The sequence below is a fragment of the Scylla paramamosain genome, chromosome 36 (genome assembly GCF_035594125.1).
Source record: "Scylla paramamosain isolate STU-SP2022 chromosome 36, ASM3559412v1, whole genome shotgun sequence".
In the NCBI taxonomy this organism is placed as follows: Eukaryota; Metazoa; Arthropoda; class Malacostraca; order Decapoda; family Portunidae; genus Scylla; species Scylla paramamosain.
Genome location: NC_087186.1, coordinates 9,764,765 through 9,774,407, shown reverse-complemented (window position 1 = coordinate 9,774,407; position 9,643 = coordinate 9,764,765). Strand labels below are relative to the sequence as shown.

Genomic DNA, 9,643 nt, shown 5'->3' with positions numbered 1-9,643 from the left:
AGGAAGAGGAGGAGGAGGAGGAGGAAGAGGAGGAGGAGGAGGAGGGGTAGGAGGAGGAGTAAATGAGTAGGTGGAGGATAAAGTGGAGGAGTGGAAAAGTGGAATGTGTAGTAAAGGTCAGAACACTAATGATCTGTTCTTTGTGTTTCTCTTTGTTCCTCTCTTTTGTTTGTTTTTCCTTTGTGTGCTTTTGTTTTGCTGTTTTTTTTATAGTGTGTATGTGTGTGTGTGTGTGTGTGTGTGTGTGTGTGTGTGTGTGTGTGTGTGTGTGTGTGTGTGTGTGTGTGTGTGTGTGTGTGTGTGTGTGTGTGTGTTATTGTTCTCGAGGTCTTAATGGCACGAGAGAGAGAGAGAGAGAGAGAGAGAGAGAGAGAGAGAGAGAGAGAGAGAGAGAGAGAGAGAGAGAGAGAGAGAGAGAGAGAGAGAGGAGTGTAGCAAAAAAGGAGCAAAAAAGTGATAAAATGATAAAAAGGAGGAGGAGGAGGAGGAGGAGGAGGAGGAGGAGGAGGAGGAGGAGGAAACAGACAAAGAAATAAACAAATCAAACAAATGAGTAACATAACTTTTCTTTCTTCTTTTATTCCTTCTTTTATTCCTTTTTCCTTTCTTCCTTCTTTCATTTAATCTATGTTTGTCTTATTTTTTCTTCTTTCCTTTCCTCTTTTTCTGTGACACAAACATCCTCGTTTTGCCACACAGGATGTCATGCGGGGCGCCTTCTTTTGTGTGGTTATCGTGTTAGTAGTAGTAATAGTAGTAGTAGTAGTAGTAGTAGTAGTAGCAGTAGTAGTAGAATAGTAGGTGACTTGAAACGTATCATAATTTCTATTTTTGGATTGCTATTGCGTTAGTAGTAGTAGTAGTAGTAGTAGTAGTAGTAGTAAATGTGTGCAACAATAATGTTTCGTCATCATAACACACACACACACACACACACACACACACACACACACACAACCATTGTCAATATTAGCTTTCATCCTTCCTTTGATTTCAATTTGCAAATTATTTAAAATATTTACAATTGATGTTGTAATAACAGAAAATGAGCAAAGGAGGAGGAGGAGGAGGAGGAGGAGGAGGAGGAGGAGGAGGAGGAGGAGGAGGAGGAGGAGGAGGAATGCAAAGTCCTTAAAACATGAAAAGGAAGGAATACCAGAGAGAGAGAGAGAGAGAGAGAGAGAGAGAGAGAGAGAGAGAGAGAGAGAGAGAGAGAGAGAGAGAGAGAGAGCGAAAGCCAACGAAAGTGACAATAATAATTCCGCTCAATGCCGCTTAGATTAATAGAAAGGATTAACTCAGGCCGTGTGTGTGTGTGTGTGTGTGTGTGTGTGTGTGTGTGTGTGTGTGTGTATGTGTATGTGTATGTGTGTAGGTGTCAGTGAGTGGGGAAGGGAGAGAGAGAGGGGAGAGAAATGAAAAGAGAGGATGAAGGTCTTGTCAGAGAGAGAGAGAGAGAGAGAGAGAGAGAGAGAGAGAGAGAGAGAGAGAGAGAGAGAGAGAGTAGGAGGAGGATAAAAGGGAAGAGATAATCCACTACGTGTAGTTCATATATACAAAAATCTCCCTTTTATATTTTTCCAGCTTATGCTTTTGAATTTACCGTACTCTGACCTTGAAAGTCTCATTAAAACGAAAACGAGCACTTTACGCCACAGACTAATGATAATAATGATAATAGTAGTAGTAGCAGTAGTAGTGATAGTAATGGTGCTGGTAGTAATCGTAAAAGAACAATTATATTTTTACTACTACTACTACTACTACTAAACATCAACAACATCACTTCCCAGAACCTTTTTATCTGTGACATTTCTTCATCCATCGTGGGCGTGCAGTGGGTGTCGTGCGAGGCGTGCGCGTGGAGGACAATCACCCCAGGCTCTCTCGGGGGCTTGAAGTGTCCTGGAAGCTTGTGAAATGGGGGCACGTGGGGTCTGGAAAGTCACAAGTGGCTGGAAGTTGTTGAAATAGACTCGTGTTTCATTTGTTTCAGATTTTGTACAATATTCCAGCCTAGTATCTTTGTCTAGTTTTGAAAGACGAGTGCAGGTTGTGTGTTGCATATTGAATTGTAAGGCGTTATGTGTGTGTGTGTGTGTGTGTGTGTGTGTTTGTTTGTGTGTGTGTGTGTGTGTTTGTGTCATTTCTACCAGTGGTATAATGGTCTTGTTAACGCGTTGTAGCTTTGTCTTGCGTGTTTTTGAAAGATTTTTTATATTGGGGCTTTAGAATATAATGCAATGTGTATTTTTAGTGTTACATGGGTCAGTTAGATTTGTTGTTCTTTTCCTCACGAATTCTGTAACCAAAATTTTACCTCGGGGGTTTTGAGCGGTATTACAAATTGATATGTGATTCTTTCCCCAGCGTATTTCAAACTGAGACTTTACACCTGTTGCTTTTTGGAGGTATTGCAATGTGTTTCTAGTGTTACAATGGTCAGGTGTCTTTTTCTTTCCCTTGCGTATTCTGTAAACAACTACGTGGTGTGGGAAGTAATATTGCAATGTGTTTTTCCAGTTGATAGACCCAGTTTCATATACTCTTATTTTTCTCTGATCTATCCTGTGACCTGTAACTTCATAACGTGCACTAGAAATCTGTTATCGCATGTTTTTTTTTCTTTTTCTTTCTTTTCAGTGTTAAAAGGTTCGAGTTCATGTATATTATTCTCAGATGTCTTAACGGAAAGGTAGACTGATAGGTGGATAGACAGGCATTATAAAAACACTCTCTTTGACCTAAATTTGATACCGTGCCCCTGAGATGAAATATTACATGTATCTTGCCAGTTTTAAAAGGATTGACTTTTTTTTGTTATTCTCAGATGCATTGACAGAAAGACAAACTGTTAGACGGATAGATAGACACGATACATACATTCTCTTTGACGTAAACTTCATAAAGCTGACCCTACACGATCAATATTATTGCGCAATATTCCGTATTGTACAATATTGTTGACAGTGAAGGGGCGGTACTTAAGAATGACACAATATATTGAAGACATCAAAAGAGTTTGATATTTTATTGCACAATAAAAATTAGTCAATATATTGTGTCAATAATATTGATCGTGTAGGGTCCACTTAACGTGCTCTGGAAATCGGCTATTTCATATATTGTTTCAGTGTTGAAAGGCTCAACTTAATGTGTTACTCACAGATGTACTGACGGAAAGACGGACTGATAGAACGAAAGATAAACCCTCCTCTCTCTCTCTCTCTCTCTCTCTCTCTCTCTCTCTCTCTCTCTCTCTCTCTCTCTCTCTCTCTCTCTCTCTCTCTCTCTCTCTCTCTCTCTCTCCCTCTCTCTTCTCTGTCACAGACTCCTGTCTCTCAAAGGATATGTTGTCACGGTTATTATTTATTGATGTTAGCAGTGGTTCTTGTTCCTGGAAACCTTAGCCTGGTGTGGGTGTCGGTGCGTCGTGCGTCACTTAGCTGACACTCAATGTACACGAGTCGTCTTACTTGCTTTGTCCTTTTATAGCTTATGAGAGATTTCCTTTTATGGTTTTATTTCTTGTAGTGTTGGGGGAAAGGACAGACCTGAATAGTCTCTCCTTGAAGGTAGAAAATATTGTTTAGTTTCTCTCTCTCTCTCTCTCTCTCTCTCTCTCTCTCTCTCTCTCTCTCTCTCTCTCTCTCTCTCGCTCTCGCTCTCGCTCTCGCTCTCTTATTTCCAAACACAAACTGAAGTATTCAAGCGATGATTTTCTCTTAATAGTGAGACAAACATTACTCGATGCTCATACCTTCCAAGTGTAAACACGTGTACAAGTGAGTTTTTTTTATAATGGCGAGATGTGAATTTCTTTTTATTTTCTATTTTCAAGCACAAACCCAAATATTTAAGTGCTAATTTTCTCGTAAAGGCGAAAGAAACAAACATATGCACGAGTGGCGTTTTGTAATGGAGGAAATTGCTTCTATTTTCAAACACACACACAGACACACACCCAAGTATTCAAGCGATAATTTTGGCGTACAGGCGAAACAAACATTACTCGATCCTCTATTTTTCCCCTTCCCGCAGCGAGGCGAAGCGATGCAAGCAAGAACACAAACATAACTTGTTGTTGTTCTTTGGGTCGCAGTCTAACGCTTGAATTTAAATCGCTGTTGTTCTTTCGGTAAGTAAAACACGAAATCTAACCAGCCTTCCGATATTTTAGTTTGCTGCTTTAATTTTGCTGGTGTTTTCTGCAGAACGTAAACGTGTCCCGGGGATTTGCTGTGTGTTATTGATACATATGACGCCTGGATAGACACGCACGTAGCTTGTGAGTATTAGCTGAGTGATACTTGTAACCCTGCTTAACTCTCCCAGGGCTAGACTTAACCAGCTACATACAAACACTTGTCAGAGAAGCGTGGTGTAGTTGTGATGGAGGAGTGAGTGAATATGTTAATAACACCTTGGTTAGCAAAATTACCATGCTTGTTCAGTCTTAATTCTAATGCGTAGAGTTGAGTAAATGGAAGTTAATGGAAGAGAGTATTAGTGAGAGAAAAGTAAAGGAAAATCTGGTATGGTAACGGGGACATGATTCCTAAATTACTGACGGCAGAATTTATAAAGCTGAACCTAATGCAATCTTCTAATGAGTAGTACAAGTGGAAGAAATGTGATAGAGGATAGAATAGCGTATTAGTCAGAGGAGAGTCAATAGAAATAGAATAGTAATCGAGGAGTAAATAAAGTGATCAGATGGAAGACGAAGTTGAAAGGAAATAGAACAGACCAGTTTTTAATATCGTAAGAAGGATGAGGAGCGAGAGAGGAGGAGTAAATAAAAATACAATACTGATGAAAAACATAGAAACAAACAGAAGACGTACAATTAATAGGAAGCAGAGAACACCAATTTTTAATACCAAAACACGAATGACGAGTCGATCGAAGTCAGAAAACTCATAGAGAATAAAACACTACTTTCTTTTTGTACTCTAGGCAGGATGGGGAGTGGGAGGCGGAGGCGGCGGATGAAAACAAAACACACAGGAGCCCCGCTGATGTTGTTCCATTTAAATACCTGTGGAATTGAGAGCCGCCGCGGGGTACACACATCTCCTATGCATTACCTGCCTGTGTCCCGGAGAGCTTTGGCTAGACTCTCGCGTTCCTCCTAAGAATAAAAGTAGGAAAAATACGTAAGACTAAAAATGCAACTCCTGTCTGTTCGTGTGTGTCTTTGTGGCTTTATTTTGTTGCCGGGGAATTGTAAAATAATACGTGATGAAATATAAGCGGAAGAAAAGGGCAATTCTTTCCCCATCTAGTCATTTTATTTTGTTCCTCTGAAGAATCAAATGAAGGAAAATACGTGGGGCTAAAAATGCAAGTCTTGTCTGTTCGTGTGTGTCTTTGCCTTTATTTAGTTGGTGGAGAATTGAAAAATAATACGTTATGAAATAAAAGTGCTATTCTTTCTCTCCACTCACTTTATTTTGGTCCTGTTAAGAATAAAAGGAAGGAAAATACGTGGGAACTTAAAATGCTACTCTTGTCTGTGTTTCTCTTTGTGAGTTTATTGTGTTGGTGGTGGAAATAAAAAAAAGTACGTGGTGAAGTGAAAATAATCACCTTATTCTTTTCCCCTTACGATTTAAAGGAAGGAAAAATACGTGGGAACTACAAATATTACCCCTCCCTCTCTTTGTGGTCACCATTTCATATAGAAAAAAAAAATGGTTACAAATTAAAAATAGGTTATCATTCCCCCACTTACCTAATGTTGTTCCTCGTAAGAATTAAAAGAGAAAGGAAATACGTGGGAGTGAAAATGCGACCTCTTTCTACCTTGTGGTGACCTTAATATGTTTGTGGGATAATAAAAAAAAGAATACTTGGTGAATTAAAAACGGGACCTTTCTTCAAGTCGCATACCTACCTGTAGAAATCGAGAACAAGAAAATGACGCATCTACTTGTGAAAATAGAACGAGAACAAAGAAAATTACAAATCCACCTGTTAAAATAGGGCGAGTCACCCGAGGCACCTTTATTTGCACAGGTGTGGCGCAACCCTCACCTGCCCTGCACACCTGGCGGCAGTTATCAATTGAGGTAACACACGAGCCTCGGGTGACGCACACATTCCGATTAGTTTCCGTTCGTTATACGTGGGCGGCTGATACAAATACGATAACATTTTCTGTATTGTAGGAGGGAGAGGGAAAGGGAGGGGAGTGAATGCCTTCTGTGTGTTTTAGGAGGAGGAGGAGAAAGAGGAGGATGAAGGGAGTGTAGAAGAGGACGAGGAGGAAAAAGAGTGTTATTGATTTGAAGTGAAAAGCTTGGTAAGAATACAGTGTTGGTGTTATTTCTTCCTCTCCTCCTATTATTTCCTGTAACACAATCCCTGGAAAACGAAAGGGAAAAGAGAGAGACGGACACACACACTGACAGGCAGAGAGGGAAAAGAGAAGGGACGAGTGAAAAGTAGGAAAAATGGATGGAAAAGTAGGATTAATGTAGATTGTTACTCTTTTTTATTACCTATCACGAGTAAAGCTCTTTTTTTTTTTTACTTTATTTTTGGCTTCCCTGCACTTAACTTTAGGAAGGAGGAAGATGAAGAGAAGGAGGAGGACGAGGAGGAGGAGGAGGAGGAGAAGGAGGAGGAGAGAAAGGCAACCCAGGCTGATCCTTAAAGCTTTGAGCCGATCTTAAAACATTTTCCCACATTTTAATATCATCCGCCCAAGAAGCGTCTCTCGCCCCAGCACTGAGATAAGACGGTGGTGGTGGTGGTGGTGAGATGGATGTTCAAAGCTCCTATTTACTTCCTTGCATCCTCCTCTTCCTCTTCCTCTTCTCCCTCCTCCTCCTGGTTTTATTCTTCTTCCCCCTGTTCCTCCTCCTCCTCTTATGTTTTTAATCTTTCCCCTCTTCCTCTTTCTCCTCTTCCTTCTCCTGGTTTTATTCTTCCCCCTCCTCCTCCTTCTCATGCTTCTATTCCTCCTCCTCCTCCTCCTCCTCCTCCTCCTCCTCCTCCTCCTCCTCCTCCTCCTCCTCTTCCTCCTCGTCCTCAGTCTTGAATACCTCGAGTCATGAGTGCTTTATGAATCCCCAGTGCCTGCCAGTGACTTAGTGTCGTGTTTGCGTGTATGATCCAAGCGGGGAAGCGGGAGTCGCCTTAGACATGGTAATGCTAATGCGAGGTATTGTACTGCGGGCTGTCTCTGGTTGTATCACCTCACTTTATGTTGTCCTGTCTTGTATTGTGTCTCGTTTGCTTGGTTTTTCTCATTTTTTCCTCGTTTATGTTAGTTTTTATCTTGGTTTGCCTTGATGTTTGTTGTTTTGTCTTGCTTTGCTTTGATTTGTCTTATTTTTTTTTTTGTCCTTTTGTTTCTTACGTTACGTTATCTTATTTTAATACGTCTTAGTTTATCTTGCCTTACCTTACGTTAATTTTTCTTTTTTTTTCCTTATGTTACAACATCTCATCTTAATATATCTGAATTTATCTTATCTTTTACCTTTACCTTGTCTTACCTAACCTTACCTAACCTTACCTCACCACACCTTACCCTACCTTACCCTACCCTACCCTGCCTTACCTCACCTTTCCTCACCTCAACTCACACTACCTTACCTTGAGACTGAAGTAAAGAAAACGGTAGGTAGATAGGTAGGTAGATGGGGTGGAGGCGGCGTTATAAGACGGGGGCGTGCTGTGATGATTAATAACCAGCTGATTCTTGAATGAAAAAGTGAGCAGGTGAGATGGTGTTATGAGCAAGATTCCGCGCAATTAATCACTCACCTTGATGCGTAATAAGAAAACAGGAGCCAGGCATCTTCTGTTACCCAGTCAGGAAGGGAGAACCGGGGTGACTCCTGCAGTGAAAGACACGGGGAAGCACATGCGCTCGAAATGAAAATAGACAGGCTGAAATATGCAAGGACGAAAGGTAAAGCTGAGCAGTCGGATGTTTTTGGTAGATAGAAAGGTAAATAGACAAGCGGAGAGACGTCGTGTGAATAATATATGGGACAGGAAAAGGTGTACAGTTGATTATTAGGAAATATACAGATAGATAAATATGTAGACAGAGAGAGAGAGAGAGAGAGAGAGAGAGAGAGAGAGAGAGAGAGAGAGAGAGAGAGAGAGAGAGAGAGAGAGAGAGAGAGAGAGAGAGAGAGAATAATGCATGGATTCGAAGGTATGAGAATAGAGACTGAAATTAAACTAACAAATAGAAAGCCTCTTAACAAAAAGACTGACGTAACACACACACACACACACACACACACACACACACACACACACACACACACACACACACACACACACACACACACACACACACACACACACACACACACACACACACACACACACACACACACTCACTTACTTAAAGTCACAATGCTTATATAAACAACACACGAGGAATTAACAAGCGGACAAAGATGTTGCCACGAAAAACGATAACAGATAAAAACTTAGATACAAACTAAAGTAGAATAGCAAGATAAAGACCAAAGATAAAGCAAGATAAAGATCCGCGCGACTCAAAAGAAGGAAACTGTTTTAGTGTAACAGAAACACTGGAACTCGGAATTAGCATATTAAAGTTTTGTTAAGATACACCAGAGAGAGAGAGAGAGAGAGAGAGAGAGAGAGAGAGAGAGAGAGAGAGAGAGAGAGAGAGAGAGAGAGAGAGAGAGAGAGAGAGAGAAGAACATGCAAGAGCCTTTTTCTCTACATTACAGGTATACAAATGTCGAAAGGTCACGTTTTCTCTCTTTGATAAAGCGAATTGACCCAAACGAGCAAAAAAAAAAAAAAAAAAAAAAGAGAGAGAGAGAGAGAGAGAGAGAGAGAGAGAGAGAGAGAGAGAGAGAGAGAGAGAGAGAGAGAAAACAGGCAAACCATGGAAACAGCAAGGAAGGTATTGGCTAGTGTGTGTGTGTGTGTGTGTGTGTGTGTGTGTGTGTGTGTGTGTGTGTGTGTGTGTGTGTTGGTTATGAATAGATTATACAGAAAGACAGGTACATTCTCTCTCTCTCTCTCTCTCTCTCTCTCTCTCTCTCTCTCTCTCTCTCTCTCTCTCTCTCTCTCTCTCTCTCTCTCTCTCTCTCTCTCTCTCTCTCTCTCTCATGAATGCTCTGAATTACTAAGGGCGACATGTCTACATCCTCTCGTGATCTTGTTTGTGAAAGCCGATCCCTCTCATTAGGCGCAATACAGAGGAGCTCCTGGACAGACCCTTCTGGAAACCATCATGTGGACTGGAAACGGACTGAAAGCGACCTGAAATGCAACAAGTAGACTCTTAGGTGGACCGGAAGTGACATGTGGACTGCAATGAGCTGGAAGTGGATTTTAGGTGAACATTTTTAAATCGACTCAAAGGTGGACTGGAAAAGCAACACACGTGAATTCTTAGGTGGACTGGAAATGACATGTGGACTGAAAGTGGGCTGGAAGTGGGTTTCAGGTGGAATTTTTTTATAGACTGGTTTTATAGTCAAAGATGGACTGGAAATTCAACATACCTTGATTCTTTAGGTGGAGGGAGTGACCTGTGGACTGGAGTTGGCTGAAGTGGAGTTTAGGTGAACTTTCCAGAGGTGGAGTGAGAGAGTGAGGTTCAGATAGACAGTAAATTGATTGAAAGTGG

The 9,643-nt window shown here is 41.1% G+C and overlaps 1 protein-coding gene across 18 annotated transcripts in view; it reads left to right on the top strand.

The window, feature by feature from the left end:
* Positions 1–9,643, top strand: part of LOC135090949 (uncharacterized) — a 201,976-nt gene that overhangs the window by 103,996 nt on the left and 88,337 nt on the right. For 4 of the 18 annotated variants that reach the window (XR_010262205.1, XR_010262204.1, XR_010262199.1 and 1 more), the window contains 2 exons: positions 4,042–4,138; positions 4,960–5,283. The exons of 6 other annotated variants lie outside the window; for them this stretch is intronic. The gene's annotated coding sequence lies outside the window, so the exon portion shown is untranslated. Of the gene's footprint in view, positions 1–4,041; positions 4,139–4,214; positions 4,289–4,959; positions 5,284–9,643 lie in introns of those variants that run through there. 8 more of the 18 variants (XR_010262196.1, XR_010262194.1, XR_010262206.1 and 5 more) reach the window with 2 other exon arrangements.